At 35.5% G+C, this 8,206-nt stretch overlaps 1 long non-coding RNA gene across 1 annotated transcript in view; it reads right to left on the bottom strand.

The window, feature by feature from the left end:
• Positions 1-337: 337 nt before the first annotated feature.
• Positions 338-8,206, bottom strand: part of LOC116094918 — a 108,811-nt gene continuing 100,942 nt past the window's right edge. The window contains exon 8 of the long non-coding RNA XR_004120355.1: positions 338-1,048. This is a non-coding gene — a long non-coding RNA (uncharacterized LOC116094918). The remainder of the gene's footprint in view (positions 1,049-8,206) is intronic.

The raw sequence follows: 8,206 nt of genomic DNA, 5'->3' as shown, positions 1-8,206 counted from the left end.
CTTGCATCTGTAGCTTCTGATCTCTTTCCTAGGTTTTCTATTACTAGGGTTGTCTCCCTTTGTGATTTCTTTATTGTTTCTATTTCCATTTGTAGATCTTTGATGGTTTTGTTCAATTCCTTCACCTGCTTGTGTTTTTCTGTAATTCTTTAAGAAATTTTTGTGTTTCCACTTAAAGGTCTTCTATCTGTTTACCTGTGTTCTCCTGTATTTCTTTAAGGGAGTGTTTTTTTTGTTTTTGTTTTTTTGGTTTTTTGTTGTTGTTGTTTTTTGTCCTCCTTAAAGTCCTTTATCATCATCATGAGATGTGATTTTAAATCAGTGTCTTGCTTTTCTGATTTGTTGGGGTATCCAGGGCTCACTGTGATGGGAGAACTGGGTTCTGATGATACCAAGTTGCCTTGTTTTTTGTTGTTTATGTTCTTCCTCTTGCCTTATGCCATCTGGTTATTTTTGCTGTTAGCTAGATTTACTGTCCCTCCCTGTGGCTTGTTCCCCCTGTAAGCCTCTGTGTCAGTACTCCTGGGAGACCAGTACTCTCTGGGAGGATTTTGGGTATGAAGAGCTGTGGTACAGGGTCAGCTCTGGAGTGCAGAGAGAAACCAGAAAGATCTTTCTCCCAGTCGTTCCTTGGCTCCTATGTCCTGATGGCTCTAGGAGGGTCCCTCTTGAGCTTGGAATTTGAACAGAATTGGTGGTCTTACCTGTGCTTACAGATGTGCCGGCTCTCCTGAGAGACCAGCTTTCTCCTGGTTGTATTTGTATATGAAATGCTCTGGCACAGGATAAGCTCCAGGACAGATGGAAACGGGAGGCTCCTGTCCCAGGCTGCTCCTCCGTTTCTGTGCCCTGCACTAGAAGTGGTGGTCCTGCCTGAACTCACAGGCCTGTCTGCACTCCTGGGAGGCTAGCTCTCTCTGACACTTTTTGGGTATCGAGTCATGAGGCAGAGGATCAGCTCTGGGTTCGATCATTCTGTTGCTTCTTTAGGGAGCAAAATGCTCTGCGACTTGACATCTTAATTGTCTAAGATTGCTTCTCAGTATAACTGCAAAATAATAGAAATTTAATATTTTATAAAAATTATTTTATTTCAACTACCTTATTAATGATACATAATAAAACTTACAGATACAACTAAATTGAATAAATTTTGCTATTTGCTATTGTAGAAATTATTACTATAAGTGTATAAAACTCAAAAAAATTAGAACTCTTTCAAAGTAGAAACCATGAGTAACTCCTGAAAGGAGCATTAAGAGTGTCACAATATAAGAGGTAATACATGTAAATGCCTAAGACTAATAGGATTATAACAGTAACTGCTTTTATTATATAGGTTACAGATATAAAGATATGAAATTTTGACATTTTAGTTATTAAGTTATATTAACTTATATTAATTAAAGTTATTAAGTTATTAGTTTTTATTTCTCCCCAAACATAGCACACTCTTATTTATACTGGAATAAGTGCCTTGATCTTTGATTATCGTGAAATATCCAACTCTTGAACTATAGCACTGATCTTTAACTTTTTCCCATTTGTTAAACTCTTATTTATTTTCATGACAGTTCATATTCTACCACTCTATATAGAATTTATATGCTTGTAAATATGTATTATACATGCGTTATGATGATCATGAATAGAATATGAATTTGGGGGTTTTATTTAGTGTTAAATGAATTATATTGTTACTATGCAAGCTGTTAAAAAGCACACATTTTGGGATTCTCGTAGATTAGCGTTTTGCTCAGCTATCATCAGAAAAGCTCCATCCTTCAGTATGTGGAAATAAAGACAGAGACTTAGAACTTAAAAGATTTAGAAAGATCATAAGAAGCAGAGGGGAGTGGTTGTCACCAAGAAAACAAGACTTTCTGAGCACATCTGGAATAAAGAAAAAAAAAAACATATAAAATCACAGAGACTGTGGCAGCATGCACAGGGCCCGCACTAGTCTGGGCATGAGGGAGCCCAACACTATTTTTTTTGGGGGGGGTTGTATTTGCTTAGTAATTTATTTTTTTAATAATCATTTTATTTGTTTAAATTTCAAATGTTATCCTCCTTCCAGTTCTCCCCTCCACAAACCCCCCACCCACCTCCCCTCCCTTTTGCCTGTAAGAGGGTGCTCTCCTACCAACCCGCTCACCCCGCCCCAGCATCCCCCTTCTCTGGGTCATTTGGCTTCCACAAGACCAAGTGCCTCCCCTGCCAATGATGCCAGATGAGGCAGTCCTCTGCTACATATGTAGTGGGAGCCCACCCATGTATAGACTCTTTGGTTGGTGGTTTAGACCCTGGGAGCACTGAGGGGGTGCAGTTAATTGATACTGTTTTTTTTTCTATGAGGTTGCAATCCCCTTCAGGTCTTCCAGTCCTTCCCCCCAATTCTTCCATTGGGGACACTAGGCTCAGTCTGGTGGTTGGAAGTGAGTATCTGCCTCTGTCTTAGTTGCTGACAGAGCCTATCAGAGGACATCAAGACCAAGATCCTGTCTGCAATCCATCAGCAATAGTGTTTCTATTTGGTGTCTGTGGATGGAATAGATCTCACTGTGGGGCCGTCTCTGGATGGCCTTTTCTTCAGTCTCTGCTCCATTGTTGTCCCTGCATTTTCTTTAGAAAGGAATAATTCTGGGTCAAAAAGTTTGAGATGGGAGGCTGTAGTAGAACTCCTTTTAAGAACGTGGATGCCCTTGTGCGTGGTTCCTAGATGTGAAGAATTGCATTGTCCTCTTTGTGGTTTTTCCCATTGATGAGTAAGTAGTGTCCTTTCCTACCTCTTCTTACTAATTTTGGTTTGATGTCTATTTTGTCAGATAGTATAATGGCTACACTGACTTGTTTCTTGTCCTACTCACCCGCAGGGAATATCTTATTTTCATTCTTTTATTCTGTGGTGATATCCTTGATATTAAAGTGTGTTTCTTGGATGTGGTACAAGGGTAGATTCTGCTTTTCAATCAGTTCCTTATAGTCTGTGTCTTCTTATAGAAGATTTAAGACCATTGATTTTGAGCCAATTATAAGCATTGTCTATTAATTCCTGTTATTTTTTTTGTTGTGCTGTATCCTCCTGCAGTCTTTTGCTGGTCTGGAATTACCTTTTTCTTGTGTTCTCTTGTGCTATTGACTTCTCAGATTGAAAATTTCCTTCTAGAGCAGTTGTTCTCAACTTTCCTAACGCTGCAGCCCTTTAACCTATTACGCTTCCTCATGTTTTAATGACTCCCCCATCAGAAAATTATCTTTGTTGCTAATTCATAGCTGTAATTTTGTTATATTATGAATTAATATAGCTATTTGTGTTTTCTGATGGTCTTAGGTGACTCATGGTACAGGGTTTTTCAACACCAAAGGAATTACTGTCCACAGGTTGAGAATCATTGTTCTACATTTTCTATGGAGCTATATTTGTAGATTCTCATTTTATTTTATTTTTATTTTCTTAAATCATAGAATGCCTTTTACTCCCCTCCATTGTGATTGAAAGTATATTAGTCTGTGCTGGCATCTGTGGTCTCTTAGAGTTTGTAGAAAATCTCTTCAAATCCCCTGGCTACTAGAGTCACCATTGAAAACTCAGATGATATTTTAATAAGTCTCCCTTTATGTGTTACATGGTCTTTTCCCCTTGTTTTAAATGGATAGAAGCATTTATCTGATGACATTTTTCTGAACATGACTCAATTTGCCTTCCCCCTTACTCAAATGTCCCCTACTCTCCATGTTTCACTTAATTTATCTGTCTTTTGTTGCTATACATTTCTCCCAAGATTCTGGTATACTTGATACCTCCTCTGAGAATTTTGCTTAACCAAAATGTCATCTCCTCATTCTTGAGAGAATTCTGTCTACATAGACTGTTACTGCTGCTCTGTTCAAAGCTCTATCTGTAATGGACAAAGTAGGACTCACAAGATGCCTCCCTCCTAAGAAACACTCCTATTTATCACTGCTTCATTATTCTCTCTGGCTTTATCATTTGCCATTTTGTTGCTAGAAAGGCTATGAAATAGAGCTAGAAACCATGATTTTTTTTTCCTAATTACTGTCAAAACCTGAACTAACATAGATGTGTTCAAAACAAGGTATAGTCATAAGAGTTGTGATATGAATAAATTACTAAGATGATTGGACTAGAAATTAATTTTTGGGCCACATTAAAACTAAACCATATCATACTTCAACTCTGTTCCCCTGAATTGTCATTGGTATGATCCTAAAATTTGCAGTTGATATTTGATATCAGCACAGCTAATGCTATGCTCTTTTCATTTTCAAATATATTTCAATTTTAGTAATAAATAGAAGATCACCTTGTTTTGGGATCCTTAAACCTCTGTGCATTAGTAGTCCCTTATTTTCTTATTTTTCTCTATGAAATTATTACCATTTTTTAAAGACTAGCAATTTGTCCTCTTATAGTATGTATGCACTATCTTTGTTTCTCTTTTTTCCTATAAAGAAATTTATATTTTTTTTTACCAAAACAGATGTTTAAATAAAAGGTGTTCTATGGCTCCCCGTCCCAGAAATTCTTTCATGAAAAATAATTATTATACTTATACCATAGGGCTATCATGATCTATAAGTGAGACTTATTCAGAATCAGAAAATCTGAATTTAATATTCCCAGGGCCAAGCCACCAGTGACTTGTTAAATCTTCTCTTGCAAGTTTAGATCCATGTTGATCCTGTTCCTCTCTTGGATCAGGATATATACTAGTTCTAAATGGAGCTGTAGGAAAAGGTTACTTGTGGGTCCACAATATAATTTGTGAAGCTTACTGATCTCTATGTCAACTAACTACTAGACAAAGAATCATTAAAATGCACACAAACACTAATTTTTATTTAATAAAATTAAATTAGAAATAAGTGACTTGTTTTTCTCAAATTTATAGATGCAATCTTACTTACAAACCTGAATTTAAAAATGGTTACCACTTTTAACTTAATTTAGAATTTTTTTTTTTTTTTTTTTTTTTTTTTTTTTTTTGGTTTTTCGAGACAGGGTTTCTCTCTGTAGCCCCGGCTATCCTGGTACTCACTCTGTAGACCACAGGTTATCTTTGACTATATTATCTTGAAATAAAGTTTTTCATCTTATACTTCTGATGCTAATAGTTTCAGAATTTGTTTTAAAGCATTCAAGTTCTAGAAGTGATTTGCTTCTTTGTGAGCTTTAGTAATCAAAACAAAATAAACTCTAAGAAAAAAAATGTGACAAGGAATTGAAGGATTTTAATACAGCAACATGGCAGGTCTGGCAAGGAATACCATCCAAAGATCTTCTAGGTCTGTATGAACTGGCTAGAATACGGACAAGCCTTTAATCCCAGGAAGTAGATAACAAGGCAATCGGATATCTCATTTCAAGGCCAGCTTAGTATTGAGCAAGTTTCAAGTAAAGAAAAGCTTAGGTCCAGGCTTGGTGGAACATACCTTTAATCCTAGCACACAGGAGACAGGAACATGTAGATTTTGGAGTTCTGGTCAGTCAGTTCAATTCAGTCAACATAACATGGAGTGGAGTTCAGTTATGTTTAGTTCTGTTCATTCACTTCATGCAACAGAGACAGTTGAAGCCAGAGAGAGAATAAAAAGGAGCCAAAAATTCTTAGAGATAGTTTTAGGTAAAGTGAAGCAATTCATTGAGAAGCTGAGAAAACCCAGTTTGAGTGAGCTTGGAGAGGAGTTTGAGCAGGAACAGCTGCGATGAACCAGATAGACTGAATTCAGAAAGAACTAGAAAGTGTGAACCTCTTTTGCAGTGAGTCTCAGAGGCTTGAAAACATTCTAGGGCTAGATTAGATTGTATGGAGGCTATATGCTTCCAGGACTAGGCCTGCATCAGCAGATGGATGCAATAAACCTCTGAGACAACAATTACATCAGATTAACAAAAGTTCCTTTTACAAGGAGGAAATTAAAATACCGAAAATGCTGCCTAAAGCCACTTAGCTAATGACAATCAACTAGAGCATGTAGAACTATATTAAAGGGTCAAGGCATTAGGATGTTTGAGAACCACTGATCTATCTGAAATTCCACTACCAAAATCAACCAAGAAGAATAACAGTCTTTATGTTATTATTGTGTTAGGAACATAATTATATGAATGTCCCCTTGCTTAAGAACTGACAAGCAAATTAAAAAAAAAAGTGAATAAAAAGTGTAGAAGTGAGTCAAATGTTAGGCAATTCCTGTATCCCAAGTGTTTATATATTTGGGACCTTATATTCTGCCATCTTTAATTAAGAGATTTAATAAAAATTTTTGAAAATGATGAGGTAGAAAGAAATGTTAACACAGGCAAGAACAAAGGATCATAGGAGAACTTGAATACCTCAGTTACCCATCTTTTTTTTCCCTCTGGCTACAATGGATAATCTCATCAATGCCCATCCTTTGGAACTGCTCAGGAAGTCTGCATGATAGCCAAGAGAATTATCTCAAGTGTATCAGAAGTCTTGAAACACCTGGAGTTGCTCAAATAACTTCATGGGGGCAGTAAAATGGAGATGCTAGTTGTGTGGTAATTTACTGGCTCCTCATTTCCTATTGATCTGTTTGTACTTTTGCACTGAATTTGGTATGTGTTTATTTTTGAATGCTAACTAGTGTTCCTTATTTAAATGAAAGCAGCCACTTGGTGACTGGGAACTTTGTTTCTACAACCTGACAAAAATTAGCTGATCATGCCGTGACTGATGATGGGGAACAAAGTCCTTGCATGTGCTCCAATAATACACAAAAATATAAATAACTTCCTTGATTATTGCATGTCCTTCAATTCACAGCTAGTTAAGCCATTAAAAATACCATATTATTTTCCAATTTGCTTTTACACTGAAAGGAATTTATGACTCTATTTAAAAATTGACTATTTATTCATTATATTTTAGGTTGCAATTATTTTATTGTCAATTTTGAAAACTGCAATATCATTGTTTTCTTCATTTAATTCCTTATTTTCACAGTCTTATTCCTGGTATGTTATTATGTCAAACAAGCGGTGACATAAGAAAGTAGAAAATGGTATAGCAACTTTTAGAGAATTTGTGATGTAGGCATATGGGTTGGTAGATAGGTAATGAATACTTCATGAACAAATGAGAGAAAGTGAGAGAAAGATCAATGGGAGAAGGAGTATTCAATTTCTCTCTCTCTCTCTCTCTCTCTCTCTCTCTCTCTCTCTTTTACACACACACACATACACACACACACACACACACACACACAAAGGCACACAAACACACAAACAAAGACACACAGAGTCTATGTCACTTAAAGTAAGCAATCTCTTCTTAATAGGATAGAGAACTTCTTTCTATTTTCTTCCTAGCCTCATATGTCAGTTCTGTTTAACTTTCAATGTTCCCTTTGGTTGCTTTTATACACTGCTTATTTCCTATGCATTATGACTATAAGGTTGACTTCACTGTTTTTACAGTGTCTTGTATGAATGGAATATTCATCAAACATTTTTATTAGAAGAAATGTGTCTGAGTCTATACAATGACCACTTGTTAAGTACCTGGGTGACATCAAATATGTCATCTTATTGGATGTCATGCCTTAAAAAAAAATGAAAACTGTTGCAATAACATTTTTATTTACTTGATAATTGTCACCATTGAAGATGGTAAATGTAAACTGTTTTGTAAAGTTTGAAGTAAATTTAACACTAAGGAAATGTAACTCTTGTTATAACAATGCAATGTATATAATTTATATATATAATATTTATATTATAAATTTATACTATATAAAAAATATAACAATTGTTGCATACAAACCATGTCATGAAGCAATTTCTGTCAAATCAATGGACCATTCACATACATTTAGTATGTAGATAAAGGAGAAAATAGTTTGATATCATTTTCATCATTTGCTAAACAACATTTTGAAGAAATATACATGTGGAAGAAATTAATCAAATATGTTTTAAAGACTATATACATAAGTGAGACTTTATACAACAGAAACTGATGAAATTAAAAAAAAATCATCAGATCCTACTACAGAAACCTATATTCAACAAAACTGGAAAATCTAGATGAAATGGATGATTTTTCTAGACAGATACCACATACTGAAGTGAAATCAAGAGCAGGTAAACTATCTAAACAGGTCCATAACCCCTAAGGAAATAGGAGAAGCCATTTAAACAACCTCTCAACCAAAA

This window comes from Mastomys coucha, unplaced genomic scaffold, assembly GCF_008632895.1.
Source record: "Mastomys coucha isolate ucsf_1 unplaced genomic scaffold, UCSF_Mcou_1 pScaffold17, whole genome shotgun sequence".
Classification (NCBI taxonomy): domain Eukaryota; kingdom Metazoa; phylum Chordata; class Mammalia; order Rodentia; family Muridae; genus Mastomys; species Mastomys coucha.
The sequence above is the reverse complement of the archived record's forward strand: the minus strand, read 5'-3'. Positions and strand labels throughout refer to the sequence as shown.